This window comes from Euprymna scolopes, chromosome 2 (genome assembly GCF_053919585.1).
Source record: "Euprymna scolopes isolate OS-2025 chromosome 2, ASM5391958v1, whole genome shotgun sequence".
Lineage (NCBI taxonomy): Eukaryota > Metazoa > Mollusca > Cephalopoda > Sepiida > Sepiolidae > Euprymna > Euprymna scolopes.
Genome location: NC_136483.1, coordinates 146,394,438 through 146,410,484, shown reverse-complemented (window position 1 = coordinate 146,410,484; position 16,047 = coordinate 146,394,438). Strand labels below are relative to the sequence as shown.

At 35.4% G+C, this 16,047-nt stretch overlaps 1 protein-coding gene across 2 annotated transcripts in view; it reads right to left on the bottom strand.

Annotated features, from left to right (window-relative positions):
• Positions 1 to 3,259, bottom strand: part of LOC145297246 (CYFIP-related Rac1 interactor B-like) — a 317,794-nt gene extending 314,535 nt beyond the window's left edge. Inside the window, exon 1 of one of the 2 annotated variants that reach the window (XM_080143329.1) lies at positions 2,321 to 3,259. The gene's annotated coding sequence lies outside the window, so the exon portion shown is untranslated. The remainder of the gene's footprint in view (positions 1 to 2,320) is intronic. The other variant, XM_080143328.1, reaches the window with a different exon arrangement.
• Positions 3,260 to 16,047: the final 12,788 nt, after the last annotated feature.

Below are 16,047 nucleotides of genomic sequence, written 5' to 3'. Positions count from 1 at the left end.
AAGCAGGTTCCGATTCTAACTTAAATAATTAGTGATTATTTCTGAATAAAATAGATTTTCAATCGTGATTTAAATGAGCGTCATACAAGGTGTAGATTGAATTAAATTTAATTGCTGAATAGATTAGCTGGTTAATAAATGGAGGCTGAAGAGAGTCCGGCGTAGGCGCGACCACTACTACTAGAAACTGGTCCCCTTTGTGTTGGATTTAAAACCGACGGTATCGATGTTTTTGTGATCTTCTGTAGCACAAGATCAAATAATTATTTTACTGTACAATATATAAAGGATGCTTATGCATTTATGTTACCGTGCTATTAAAAAAAATATAGTATTTTCAAGCGTTACGTCTGTTACGATATCTTTATTAAATTGTTAGGTGAAAGTACAGAATAATTACAAAACACCTTCCCTCCTCATTATTTCAGCATGGTAACATAAGTACCATATAAAATTGTAATTCGCCGACTATAGTTTGAGAATGAAACACACTTACATTGACCTGGCTAATGTTTGTGTGTGTGTGTGTGTGTGTGTGTGTGTGTGTGTGTGTGCAATTATAGCACTTGTGTAGTTTCACATTTCCAAGCAAATTTAGAAAGCCATTCTTAAAATGGAGGGTGGAAGCTTTATGTTGTGCGGACGGAACTCTTAACAGAAAATACTTTGCTTGGGGATAACTGCAACTGCACTAGAGCTAAAATTGTACGTGCATACACACATTAATTAACCCGATTAAGTGGATAAGTATATTTCATTTTGATCAAAAAAGGGAGGGGGTAGAAATTTAAAAACATTAGAAACCTTAGTAAGAGTTCTGGGCTTAGAAGAGAAATGATCGAACGGTTATCCGGGTCGCCGTTGATTGCCGGGAACCACTGGATGCGCCTTAAGAGGGTTACAGACTATAGAAATTTGGGTAAAACTATACAAACACCGTGACAGCGAATTAACACTAACCCTAACCTAACCCTAACCCTAAACCCTAACCCTAACGCTGTCACGGTGTTTGTATAATAATACCGAAATTTGAGATTAATACCACTTTATTTTTACCCTTCACACGTTTAATCAATTATGAGTACATATGAACTCCACTCCAACGCAGGCCCCGACACAGCCGGGATTTCCTGCTAATATTAAACAAAGATGTTTCTATACTTTATTATTCACTTAATAGTTTGATTTAAAAAGGTGATTTAAAAAAATATCTCTAGCGTTAAGCTTGAGATTTTATGCATCTTTTAATTTTAAAACAAGCTTATATATATATATATATATATATATATATATATATATATATATATATATATATATATATATATATATATATGTGTGTGTGTGTGTGTGTGTGTTTTGTGAGACCTGGTCAACAAAAAGGCCAAGAAGAAAGGGAGGCGGCTCTGTAACGAGATTGTTTAAAAAAAAATTATTTTCATATTTATTATTATTTAGTTCAATGGCTATAGAGGGGAACGTTTCTTATTTGTGCGATCGAACAATATCCAATATACTATCCCGCTTAATAGGTACAATAAAAATGTCAAACACGGATATTAGTGGACTGTTTTTCCCCCTGCCTCATATTTAGAAGAATACGCCTTTCAACTTTTAAACTACGTTTCAAAGCACATGGAAAGTTCGTAACAGAAAGTATAAAGCAACAGTAAAACAAACCAATTAATCATATTTGTTAATGACCGTTAAATGTCAAACTAAAAAACGTATTTCATGAAATCACAGAAAAAAAAAAGATTAAAACTCATTCTGATTAGAAAACGGACAACTTTTTAAAGATGGTGATTTTTCGTAAACCGGATCTGAAAGTTTATTAAAGTAGTGTAAAAAGAATGGTATTTAAAAAAATCATATAAAAATAATTAAATTACGAAATTAGATTCGCCAGAATGCTTTTCGATTTCATCGTAAATAAATTGGTCAATTGTTAATAAGTAAAACGGTCGAATAAAAAGTCATTCTCATATATCATTGAAAGCTTTCAAAGCTATTTACATTCAATCAAGTCTTATAAAGAAGGGACTGTCTTAGTTTTATAAAAATTGGGTTCAACAAATAATCCACTGATTAAACGATGCTTTCATAATTGAATGTAATTTTTAAAATTCTATTATTCAAAATAAATTATAAAAATAAAAATAAAAAGGTGAAACAAAAATGAAAGTAAAAAGACTGCCGGGTAATGCCGGGTAGGTAGAGCTAGCAATCAACAATTATAATCACGAGTGGTGGAATTTAAGTAACAGAATTCGAATTACAGATTGAAAATCAAATTATAAAATATACATTTTTTTCTACTTACTCGGTTTCCTTTCGATAATTTTGCAGGCTGTTATCAGTGTTGTAATAATTTAAGTGAAATAAGAAGGCAGACAAAAATAACAGCTCCAATTTAAAGTCCTCCAAGTTTGAAAAAATAAAATAAAAACGAAAGCGTGGCCGAAATTGCTTCTAAATTAAAACAAATATATATATTTATATGTATATATGCAGGAGAGGGGGGGGCTATAAAACAATATAGAAAATAAACTTTAATATCACTATTTAGACGTTTGCCACCTTTAAAGAAATAAAATAATATTAGTAATTTTAATCGAATATTCGGCGACAGTTAAAAATGTTGATAATAAAAGGTTTTTTTTCAGCTCAATATTTAGCAGAGCGACTTTTGTATTTATTTAAAAATAATTACAAATACATAAGAAGCAAAAAGGCCACTTTTTTTTTTTTTTTTTTTTTTTTTAAATACACTAAATTAATAATTGGTTTCTCTTAAATATCCAGATGTCGTAAATCCATGATTTTTTTTTTCTCACATTAATCCATAGACAGAAGTTATGATCAATAGACTTTAAAAGTTCACAATTTTTTATTTGACTTTTTTTTTTTTCGCGCTTTTTTTTTTCTTCTTCTTTTGGTCACAGTTTCAGCTTAAATAAAAAAAAAACAACTCCCTCGACTTGTAACTATCCACTTTATAACTACTAAAAAATCAGTAACACTAAAATAAAAAGAAAGGGAAACCTACATAAACTAGTATTGACTTTTGTCTTTCTTATTTCCCTTAAATCTTATTTGTTTTCTTTTTCTGATTCTATCTAAATAATTCGTTTAATTCACATCCTAAGCAAGCGCTCGCACTGACTCCTTTCGATGTGGTTACTCTAACTGAACTGGCTGCCACTCTCTTTACGGCCTCCTTATTCTCTCACCCCTCCCCTCTTCACACACACACACACACATACATATACACACACACACACAACTACTGTATTATTAGTACTTGCTCAACTACTACACGCCTTTGATCGGAGGGGAGGGGGTATTATTATTATTATTGTTTATTTATTTATTATTTATTTACTTTGTTTTATTATTTTTGTTCCATAGACACTAAAAACTAAATCTGTGGTTGTTAGTTTATTACCGTCGTCCTTTTTCTCGCTCCCACTTTTTATTCGACCCAACTCTTGCTTTAATTTCCTGGTTGTTGCCGAGCCGAGCACAACAACAACAACAACAACAACAACAAACAAACCCGCGATATCACAGAAATAATACTACAACTCTCGTCATTGCACATCCATTTCCAAATATGGAAATTGCTTTTTCTGGCCCTGCTTCACTTTCTTTTTCTCCTCTTCCTTTTTACTTGATCCATAACCCCGCATTATCTCTCTCTCTCTCTCTCTCTCTCTCTCTCTCTCTCCAATGTTTTATATATATATATATATATATATATATATATATATATATATATATATATATATATATATATATATATATATATATATATATATATCACTGGCAGGACTACCAGGTGTGAGCATGGATAACAATAAAATTAAAAAGTTTTTTTTTTTAAAGCTTCCTTTAAACCTTTAATCAAGTGACCTATCTCTTATTAACTTTTCATGTATCTATCCCTTTCACCCTCTCTCACTATGTTGTCCCTCACACACACGTACTCTCTATCTTATTCCACACACACACACACACACACACACACACACACACACCTGGTTCAATATAATAGAAGGAAAGAAAGGACAGAAAATCTGACTGACTGCTGCTTGACCAAATTTCAGTGTTATTTTTTAAACAATTACCAGTGGGAATGAAAAATAAAAACGTTCTTTTTACTCGCTCCACTATTTTGGTCCCAAGTAATACTAATGGAATTGATGTCACATTTTTATTTTTATTTTTTTGCTTTTATTTATTTATTTATTTTACCATAATCTGGTCGGATAATTCAGAAAAATAAGAGACTCAGTGTTGTATCAGATGTAGTCCCCGTCATTAAACTTCCTCTCTAATATAAGAAAACAAAAGCATATTTCAATATATTTAGAATGAAAAAAAAAAAAAAAAACATAAATAAATATAGACGTTATTATATTCACCCCTCCAAATCAAACCACCTATTTGATTACTTACTTTTGTAAAAGAAATTATTTAAAATAAAAATTAGTACAAAACTAACATGCAGAAGTTCAAGTGTAATATAAACAGACATCTTGCTGCTCAACTCCCTACATAGTATCCCTGCAAGTCCCAAATAGTAGCCCCTTACATAACAGTGGCACAGTGCCTTGTTTGGGGTGAAAAAGCAATAAAATAATTTTCTATTTTTATAATTCCTAAAATAAACATCTTTACATCTCTAAAAGACTTTAAAACTGTATCAGTATTATACTTTTTAAACTTATTTATTTATTTATTTATTTATTCTACTTATTTATTTATTTATTTATTTATTTTACTCTTTTCCCCTCTAAACAAGGCATACTGCCACTTGGATTTAAGAGCTACCGTTTGGGACCATAGCTACCGGGACACTACCTAGGTAGTTGAACAACAAAATGTCTGTTCCCATTACATTTAAACTTCTGCATGTCAGTACACTCAGAGAAGCAGGATATCGGGCGAGCCTTCCAGTTTGAAGGAAGAAACTATTGCAGTAGAAAGCTTTCCAACATGTAGGAATCTCTACAGTAAAAGGGGCATGGTTTTGCTGTTTACCAGATTAGTTGGGATATTTACATTAAAGGAGCACAAGTACTACAAGTTCATTACAGCACATTCCATTAAAGTACTTGTAAAACAGGCACAGGGATGCAACATTGTGGTGATGGGACAGAGGTTGGAGCTTGGTTGATAGTACAGGATCTATTAGGCTGGAGACTCTTTTTTGGAGCCTGTCTAAAAGGAATAGTTTAGTGGAAGATGCATCAGCCCAGATGTGGCAGAATACTCCATTCATAGGCGAATGGTGGCTTTGTAAGGATACAGGATACTGTCAGGTGTGATTATTTTTTTTAGCACGATAGATGGAGCCCACCTTTTTTGCAGCAGCCTTGGCAATGTCTTCAATGTATTTATTCCAATTCATGTTTGCTGTGAATATTCAGCTGAGGAGTTTGAACAGAGAGCTCTCTACCCCCTCTTTCTTCATCATCCAGCCCATTCGTCTCTTTGGGCATGCACTCACACATAACTCAAGTAAGTGCTAGGTATATAACTCTATGAAAAAAAAATTAGAGTTACTTCCCTTTATATGGGAACATTAAAAATTATATTTATTTCTTCGTAAAAGTAAGTGATATAAATGGCCATTTGACGCCAAAAAATAATTCTTTTTTCTAAATTTTAGATATTATACATCCAGAGCAATGCAAATCAAGAAAATATAAACTTTATATTTGTTTTGGATTTTTTAATTTTTAGTTTGACATGCAAACATGCGTTTGCTTTTATATAATGATCAAATTCACCTTTAAAACCTCAGGGTTTTGATGGCAGTTCTTTTCCCATATTGCAAAGCATGTTCTATTTCTGTAATTAATGCTGCAATCATCGTTTCCTCTAGAAGTTCACTTAGATTGGTCATGATTGCAGCTCACTCTGGGTCGGTATAGCCGGCTCTTTCCAACAAGTTCACCATATCCCAAACACTGGTTGACCAGGTATCGTAATTCAAGGCTGCTTCCGTTATGCGTGCAAGCCACTTTCAGTTCAAACGATGGACCCCATAAAGGTGGATAACTCGTATTATTCGGACTTCTGTTTTCATCTTCAGCATTATTTTCACAACGCTTTGGTCGATGCAACCTCCGACCTTTTTCAGGTGTATCTTGTCAAACTCAGTAACGGGGTTGTCCAGGCACTTTTTGCAGGTCAGAGTGCTCCTCCTCCGGGGCACTGACTTCTCAATCCCACTTTCCGACCCTGGTGTCCAAGTTCTTGCAGTGGGAGAGAACTAAATACCCCCCCCTCTCTCTCTCTCTCTCTCTCTCTCTCTCTCTCTCTCTCTCTCTCTCTCTCTCTGTAGCAACTGGTTCAGTATAATAGAAAAAGAAAGAAAGCAAATCAGAAAAAAAAAGAAAGCCAAATATCTGTTTGGCTAATTTTCATTGTTGTTGAATCAATTATCAGTAAAAATGAAAAAAAGCATTTTACTCCCCCGCCAATACACACGCGATCATCTGCACTAATTTAATCCCTGGTAGCACTAAGGCAATGAATATTACAGCATTTTCTTTTTAAGCATAACCAGGTCAGCGTCATATTGAATCTAATGATGTAAGGTCTGTACATGTATCTTGTGTAGTCTTTGACTTTTAGTCAAACAACCCTATCATTACTGATCATCACAATGTTCTCTTACAGTTTACTCAACACTCATTAACCCTTATCCTCAAATGGCCTTTGAACCTTGATAAGAATTACATAAGAATTTCAGGTTGCTCGAATGACATGCCTTAATATCACACAAATAGAGAATCAGCTGGAGTCATTAGTTGTGCCTTAATTTATCGTACATAAATAATAAAATCCTTCATTGAATCAAGATGTAGTTTTTAGTTATCATTCAAACACTATCATGTTTGAATATATGGCATTTAGAACTGCTTTAAAACTTCATCGCTCACTCATTTTGTGACCAAATTTCAAACAATTTTTACAGTTCATAAGTCACCTTCTCAGCTATATTTTGTAAAAAAAAAATTTTAATTTTCGTTCAGTAAAATAAAAGTTATAATAAAATTATTGGTATTCAAAAGTTCTCAGAATCTGTAAGGAACAGAGAGGCGTTTTTTTTTCTGATTGGTTGTTGGTTACCATTAGCAATCAAATCTGCAGTTTGTCCTGTCGTCACAATTATGTCGATTCAGCTACTACTGTCACTAATAACTTACTGCTGTCCCGATCTATCACTCAGCTGTACTGTTGCTGATATTCACTGTCACTGTGTTCAATTGCTAACTGACCTTTCGCCTTGGCTCGCTGGCCAAAATTGACTGCTGACTATTTATTTACTTAATTAAGTCTTTTATTTTATTTTTTTTATTTAGTCAATTTAAGAAGTTGGTAATAAGTTTTTTTATGGATTGTTGACAAAACAAAGCCTAGAAAAAATATGGACTACATAGAAAAATGCAAGCATGACAAGTAATATGGTTAAGATTAAACTTAGAAAAGTAAAAGGACTAGTTGTTAAAATTTGAAAAGAAAAACACAAGATATTCTAGTACAAAATATAATAAATTTATAACTTAAAATATTGCTGCATTAAGAATTTTTTTTAAATTCAATTTAACATTATATAATAAATTCTTAATGCTGCAATATTTTAAATTAGAAATTTGATATGTGTGTGTCAAAGGAAGCATTTTCAAATTTGTTTACTCAATAAACATTTTTAAACGGATTTTAAAAATAATTTCATATATTATACTGATTTATTTTTGGATTTTTTTTTTCCAGAAAAATCTAAGCACAAAGCGTTAGTCGAAAAAGGGAGATAACTAAATGGCATTTCCTGCTTCTAGAACTACAACTTTAATACAGACACCATTTTTCTAAAAATAAATAATAATTTAATGTGGCTACAGAGATTTCTCCTTCATTGACCGAGGACAGATAGTGTGCAATATCAGAACAGATACTATGCGTTGAAATATTTATTTACACAAAATATAAAAAAATTACATTTTAACAAATTAAGCAACAGGTCCATTCAAAAGTGCGGAGAAATGTGTGTCATTGGTCTTCCTTTGTCACCATGACTAGAAAATGGTTATTCTACTCTTAACTAGAATAATGAACCACCATAATACCACATTTACTCTAGGGGCCGTCCTACTTAAAATTTCCCAAATCGTTTGAAAATTTAATTGAAAAGAAATAAATATGTCTCCGTACAATTATTTCATTGGTGAGAACTGTGAAATGCGGAAAAAACAAAGAATGCAAAATTTGCTTTACACCAAGACAAAAATGTTAACAAAGCAGTCAACCTGATATAAATTTCTGTTTAAATCATTTTTTAACAATATAAAAAGTTATTTGAGAATAATGCCAAAATCCTGTAAACAAAAACAATTTCACTTTAAATAATTTACGTGACTTGTACAAGAAGTTATCCAATATTTAATTACATTCTGTTTATTTTCATCTTCTAATCATCATTCGTTTTATTTTATTCTGTTTTATATGTTAGCATGTGTTAGACGGCTTCTCTTCCTTTGAATAATAGATACCTTTAATTAATAGTGAAGTGAAACTTTGATGACACTTGCGCGAGCCTTTTCTAGTCTCACACAAAAACACACGTTCACATTTCAAGCTATATTACTTGTCATATACATACGCGCACACAAACATACGCGCCCACGTCCACACACGTACATATATTCATGTTCGCGTACATACACTCACATTCACGTGTATACACACACACACACACGCTAATGTACGCACATACACGCACGCATGGACAACGTCACTTCCCCTTTCAAAGGAAATCTACACATGCGCAAAAGACCACCGGAAACAAGTATAAAAGCAAGAGACAAGCTGTTTCCAGCCCTTTTCAGACCAGCTTCCTAGCTGGGCGGTCTACAGACCGACAGCATGCCTTTTCGGCAGGCGTGCACACGTGCATGCCTCACACCACTTACTACTATGTGGGACAAAAAGCCAACAGACAGTACGTACACTTTATACGCTTTCTCTCTCCATGAACTGGATTGACATTCTCACTCTTTCTCTCTCTATATATACAACTTGTCCCTGAGAACACCACCGTGTAGCTGACGGCTAACATGGCACACAGTTTAACTGATGTCAACCCTCTATCTTTTTCTTTGTCTACACACTGGACTATCGTTCCCATTTTCCAATACATCCCTTACTTCTTTTCCCACGCGCAAACAAACGATAGTGAGATGAACACGCATTTCCTTTACTTTCTACACCACCAGTCACACAGCAAACGATGGTTACATCCGCGCAGACATGAACACATGTTATATCTAAAACATTCATTCTTTCAACAGTAAATAAACGACACGTTTATCTTATCCATCAATTGAGCTTTTGTTTCCTTCAATTCCATTCGTTTCATTATTTTCTTTTGTAATGGGATTAGGATTTATATATCCTAGTCCTCTACACACTTTTCTTTTGTGGAAACCACCTCAGACAAGACATGAAGCCACTTGATGTAAAGAGCTAAACTTTTTAAAAAATACTACTTCAAAGCCAAAGACTAGCCAAGGTTTAAGTTAAGTGTTAGATTCCGGACCAGAAAACAGCAATTCTTCCCCCTTTATCAGAAACACCGCTTATGGAATGTGAGGACTAAAGGACAAAATAAAGGAAGCAAGAGTTGCAATGCTGACGAAAGTAAATCAAAATTAACTTTCTATTCTCTTTTATAGATTAAAAGAAATGACACGAGAATGATACGATGGATATGTAATGTGAGTCTTGAAGACAAGCTTAGATCTGATGACCTCAGAAGATCCGGGCAGTATAGAGAGATGTGTGCAGAACAGGAGACTTTGATGATATGGCCACATTAAAAGAGTCAATGGATGAGAGTTCTTGAGTTAGAAGTAAACAGTTGAAGTAGAAGGTTCAGTTCACAGGAAAATATGGTAAGATGTGATAAACATGGATCTGAGGGGAAGAGGGATAAATAAATACTTGGCCAGAGATAAGTCACTAACCCTTGGCCAGGGATAGGTTAGTTTGGATGTTGATTTCATAAAGTAATTCAACAGATGGTGGCATGTAAAACGGACGTTAAGCTCAATATGATGACGATGATAAAAGTGGGTTAAAATCGTGGATTGGGCTGGTAGTTGTTGACAGTCTAGGAATTTCCAAGATAAATAACGTCACGGCTTTCAACTATACACTTAAAGGATTTTCCACACATCATAAAAAAAGCTAAGTCTGACCTCAATAAGGAAGTGTTTATAAGTCATACACACCCATGTGCATTCAAATCTCTACATTACTTACTTTCATTTAACATTCATACAGTGGTATTGTCACTATTCATTCATTTTCCAGCTTAATATAACTAACGACTCAGATTTGTTCACATCATGAGAATGAGAAGTCGAATGAATTGCGCATCTCCTTTCACATTATGTTCTGCAGTCCTGAACATGCTATATCTGAATTGTGTGAATTAACATGTATCACTGTCACATTTTCGGAGTTCTGGTTTGTCTATCGTGATGTTCCTAAGTATAATGCCTTCCCTAATTAGTTTAGTAGTCTCTGGCTATTGTTAATGGTTTTTAATGACCACCTATATCTATAAAAGCGAAAATGTGTGTGTATGTTCGCTCTTTGTGTATGTCCGAGAAAGGCATTTTTCCGAGAAGCGATCGTCGACTCACTTCTCCTTAAAACTTTTTATATCACGTCTAAATGATGATATCTACGAGTTAACAACGGGGGTCGCCTGTTTATTTAATTTGCTCGACTTCAAAAAGATAAATATTGAACATTTTTCGATTGCCGCATGTGCATTAAGATTTTTCGTATAAGAAAAGCAAAACTATTTCTGGCGGCATTTTTCCGGCCGCGATCGCTGGAAACGTCCAAAAGCAATCAGCTTTGATCAATGTGAAATGTCTCCTTATATCAGACAATTGCTATTCAATTTGAACAATCCCTTTTTATGGGGAGCTGGTTTTCCCCACAATATCTTGGGGGAACAAAAAAAAAAATCCTGCCCCGCAGTAAATAAAATACTGCCCCGCAGTCAAAGTTGACCTCATTAAGTACGGGCACCTGCCAAGTTTTAATACTTAAATAAATTCAAACATGTTGCCGTTACCATTTCGTGTTGGCCCAGTGTTTTTTTTTTTTTTTTTTTACATGAGGGTCACCACTTATCAAGGCCCGAAGGCCACTCAGGGTTAAGGCTTATTGCGTGTGCAGTAATCAATGAGATAGTATTGTTGTAATCATTAGTATTGGGGGTTTTGATAGAGTGTGTTACTTAAGGGGGTGGTTTGTCAGGAGTTTGTTTATGTTGGACTTGAAGACGTCCAAGTTGTAGTCAGGTGGGAAACAGGCAAGCGGCAGAGAGTTCCACTGGCGTGCAGTTCTAAGAAAGAAACCTTGCTCATGGAATCTACGTCTGGATTAAGGCACAGATAAAGAGTGGGAAAATTATTGACAGTAGTTTCAGCCAAACGGGTGTTTCTCGTGAAAGATTGGCGAGGGGGGACGAGGGATTGGAGCTCGGACGAGTACCTGCCATGGAAATAACGATAAAACAAAGACAGGCTCGCAACGTATCTTCTGTGGGAGAGAGGTTGCAGGGAAGAGAAAAGGGCATCCCCCACTAAGCCACGAAGTCTATTTTGTACTCTGTCAAGGCAGGATAGGCTGTTTTTAGCAGCTCCTGCCCAGATGTGGCAGCAGTACTCCATCCTTGGACGTACTTGGCTTTTATACAGATAGAGAATTGCATCAGTAGTGAGATATCTTCTGGAGCGGTAGAAGAATCCCACCATTTTCCCAGCATCCCTGGCAACAGACTTGATGTACGTGTTCCATTTCAGATCAGGAGTAAAGGTCAAACCCAGAAGCTTGTCAAAACATGGAGCCTCCCCAAGACGAGAGCCATCCATTTCAGTTGATGCCAGATGGGGATCAGAGCGTTGATGATGTAAAGATAGAAGCTTGGTTTTAGATGAATTAAAAGTGACCAACCACCTCTTCCCTCATTGTACCACATGCTCAAGATCAGAGGAGAGAGAATTAGAGAGAACTTTGTCATTTACAGCCTTTGATGTGTTGCCATAGATGGTTGTGTTATCAGCATAGATGTCAACGAATGATTTAAGTATGTACTTTGGGAGATCATTGATGTAGATCAGGAAGAGAGTTGGGCCCCGGATGGACCCCTGGGGGACTCCAGCATTAATACTGTGGGCCTCAGATTTCTGCCCATCAACCACTATTCTTATGAACCTATCAGAGAGAAATGATTTAATGATTGAGAAAACATTTCCAGTAATACCGTAGCTGGAAGTCTTGTGTAGTAGGCCCTTATTCCATACCTTATCGAAGGCCTTCGATATGTCAAGAGCAATTGCCCTGGAAAGGATGCCTTTGTCAAGAGATTCACTAATCCTATGTGATATAACCGTTAACACATCTGCTGTAGATCTTGCAGAGCGGAAACCATATTGCATGTCACTAAGAAGGTTGTTTCTGTTGAGGTGGTTGTCTACTTCTTTATTTAATATAGATTCTAACAACTTACTCATGACACACAGGAGACTTATTGGTCTGTAGTGAGAGGGAGATGATTTTTCATCTGAATTCTTAAATACAGGGTATACTGATGAGGTTTTCCAGGGTGTTGGAAAGCACTTCTCCTTAAGGCAATGCTTAAACAATTTTGTTTAAGTATGGGGGCAAGTTCTGGTTGGAGCTTTTTCAGCACTATAACTGGAATGCCATCAGGGCCAGTTGCTTTACTGGAATCAAGGTTCTTGATTAGCTTGGCGACATTACGCACAGATATTTGTATGTTGCATAGGGTGTTGTCTGTTATAGGAAGAAATATGAAGAGTTGATGGCCTTCGTCGCATAGGGTAGAATTAGCTGCAAAGTTCTTGGCAAATAGTGTGGCTTTATCTGATATGGACGAGATGACCTCAGGTCCATTGATGATGGTTGGGATAGAATGCACACTTCTGTTCAGGATCCTGTTTGCTATTTACCAAAACTGGTGGGAACCAAGCCGCTGCTCAGCCACTTTGGATTTAACAGACTGAGCATATAGCTCTCTTGCATTTTTTATTACTCTTCTACAGTGGTTGCTGGCAGTCCTGAAAGCAGCTTTAGTCTCAGTACATCTATTACGTTGGTAGCTATGGAAAAAGTGATTTCTGTGCGTGATGGCAGCAGCACATTCAGGGGAGAACCATGGCTGGCTGTTAGGTTTTTGTTGGAATTTTTTGGATGGGATGAATCGGTCTATGCCTACAAATAACCATTCAGTCAGGTCTGATACTATAGAGGACACATCCTTTTAAAACATGGAATGCAGAGGTAGATCAGATATGAATGTACGGAAGCTATCCCATTCAGCCATAGAGTATCGATATACAGTACGGTGGAGAGGTACGTCTGAAGACTTATTACATTTCATTTTTATCTTAACTGCTACAACAGAGTGGTCAGAGGATCCCAGAGGAGATAGAACAGAACATGAACACAGCTCAGGGGAAGTTGTGAGGAAAAGGTCTAGAAGGCTTGTATATTGACCGGGTATATCGGGCACACGGGTTAACGTCGCATATTGTTTTTCACACTTTAATTTCCAACTTCGACTCAAGGGTTTGGGTTCGATCCTTCATAATTATCTACCAAAACTTATTTTTTATTTTACCCCACAAACACCCGGGCAACGCCAGGTACCCCCCGCTAGTGGCTTAATAAAGGGAAAAATATGATTTATATTATTTGGATTATTCGGATTAGTGTTCTCATTTTTTTTAGTGTTATTTTCCAGTGATTGTCCAGGTGTATCTTGTCGAACTCGGGAATCTTTCTGTTGAACTCAGTAATCAGTGTGAATTCTCACCCATCTTCATTATCTTTCACTTCTTGCACACAAATTGATTATTCTTCTTAAACTTACCAATAATTAAAGTGCACCTACTTAGATTCCACTCCATTTAGAGAACTTTATTTCATCCACAAAAGTAGCATGCACTCATTTCATCAGTCATGACTAGGACTAGGACAACAGCATATTCTTTCCATTGTTTTGACTCTTGAGTGTGTATCCGTTGATATCTTATATGCTTTTATATAGAGTGATGTGGTTCTCGGTTGATTAACTGTGTCTAATTGTGTCAGGTATATACTCGAGAGTTGTAACAATAATAAGAATATGCTGCTGTCATAGCCCTAGTTATGACCAAGTAGAAATCTTAAGTAATTTGCAGTTGTATTCTTAGTATCGTCTGCACTGCGGATAAAACCTTTAACCTTCAGAAGCTTTTCACTTAGATCTGAATTTTACCTAGTATTTTTTTTCTGTTATACCACAGGTCCTTGTGGCATGAGGTTGAAGGTTCAATTTGATACACCTAAAGAAGATTGGAGGTTACATCGTCCAAAACGTTGTGAAAATAACACTTGAAATGAAGAAGACAGTAATAATCCAATACAGACCCTGGACATGGATCAGCATCAAATATACCAGTCTTCTCGACAGTACATTTTACATTTGTCAATCTATATATTAATACACTTGCCCGTCCGACGTCCTGTGTCATAAAAATCATCATCATCGCAAACTTTAATTAATGAAAATGAATTACCTCCCGCATTCACACATAGTTTGGCGATTATTTTACTAAGAATATCATCCCAGGCTTTACACCTTCCTTTCTATTAGAGTGAATGGGGAATACACAAGTAAAGGGAGGGTTAATTTCCGGTGATGACGTCATTCATCTTCAAATTATGATGGTAGGTTTGTTAGTACTTGAGATTATCCTCACATGGATTGACGATTGTTTGAATGGGAATATCCTCCCAGGCTTTATACCTTCCTTTTTATTAGAGTGGATGGGGAATAGGCGACTAGACGCCGGGGGGGGGGTTAACTTCTGTTGATGACGTCATTCCTCTTCAAATTATGGTGGCTAGTGTGTTACAACTTGAGATTAATATAACAATAAGGAATTTATTACTGATGTGTTTTCAAATCTTTTAATTGCCATGGAATTCCCACAGGTCCTGCTAGTCTATATTAATAAAACAGTAGATGTAATGTATGTGTGTGTATGTCTGTAAATATTTAACTGATAAACTCTTAAACTACTGGTCACATAACACTGAAATTAACAAGAAATAGTAATCATATACCAAGGATGGTTTATTACGAGTAAAATCTTTGTTTGGATGGATGAATGTGTACAGAAATATATCATCGACTTAAAATGCAAAATGTTCATTTCAACTTGCTGACATGTTTCTTTTATTTTTGCGTATGTGTAAATTCATTCATAACTTGAAATAGTTTAATTTTAAATCTTTCTTATTTATCTATTGATAACTGAAGCCATAGGGAACGTGGCTGGAGCACTAAATGTTTTGGTTTCGATTCTAGTTGATGCCACTCAAGTCATTTTTTTTATCTTTTGAAATCAGAACTATATATTAGGTACAATATAATATTCAATTTAAGAATTGGCTCTGTAATAATAAATATGAAATCTGCATGAATTAAAATATAAGTGTATTTTACTTTTTTTTTCTTTTTTTTTTTAATTTTCTTCCTTTGAAGATTGTAATGCTGAGTATGGGGCAGCCAAACCAGCTGCCAACATTACCTTGCTTTTTATTGAAACCAACCGAGAGCTCTTTTTAGTATCCTCGCTGTTCCCTTAAGTTCATTTGTCTGAATCTCTTTTGCATTTGGTTAGGTAGAACTTCAGGTTCTTCTTCATAAGCTCTGTGGCACCTATAATAACTGGTATGATTGATATCTCCTTAAGATTCCAGTTTCTTTTCATATAATACATGAGACCTTGCTATTTGGTCTGTTTCTCTCTTTCAGCTCTGTTCAGACCGCCATCATTAGGGACACTCATTTGAACCAAGGTTGCTACTCTTTCTGACTTATTCCATATAACTATGTCAGGTTTCACAGCAGCATTTTCAAGGTAGGTGGCTGTAGGGATT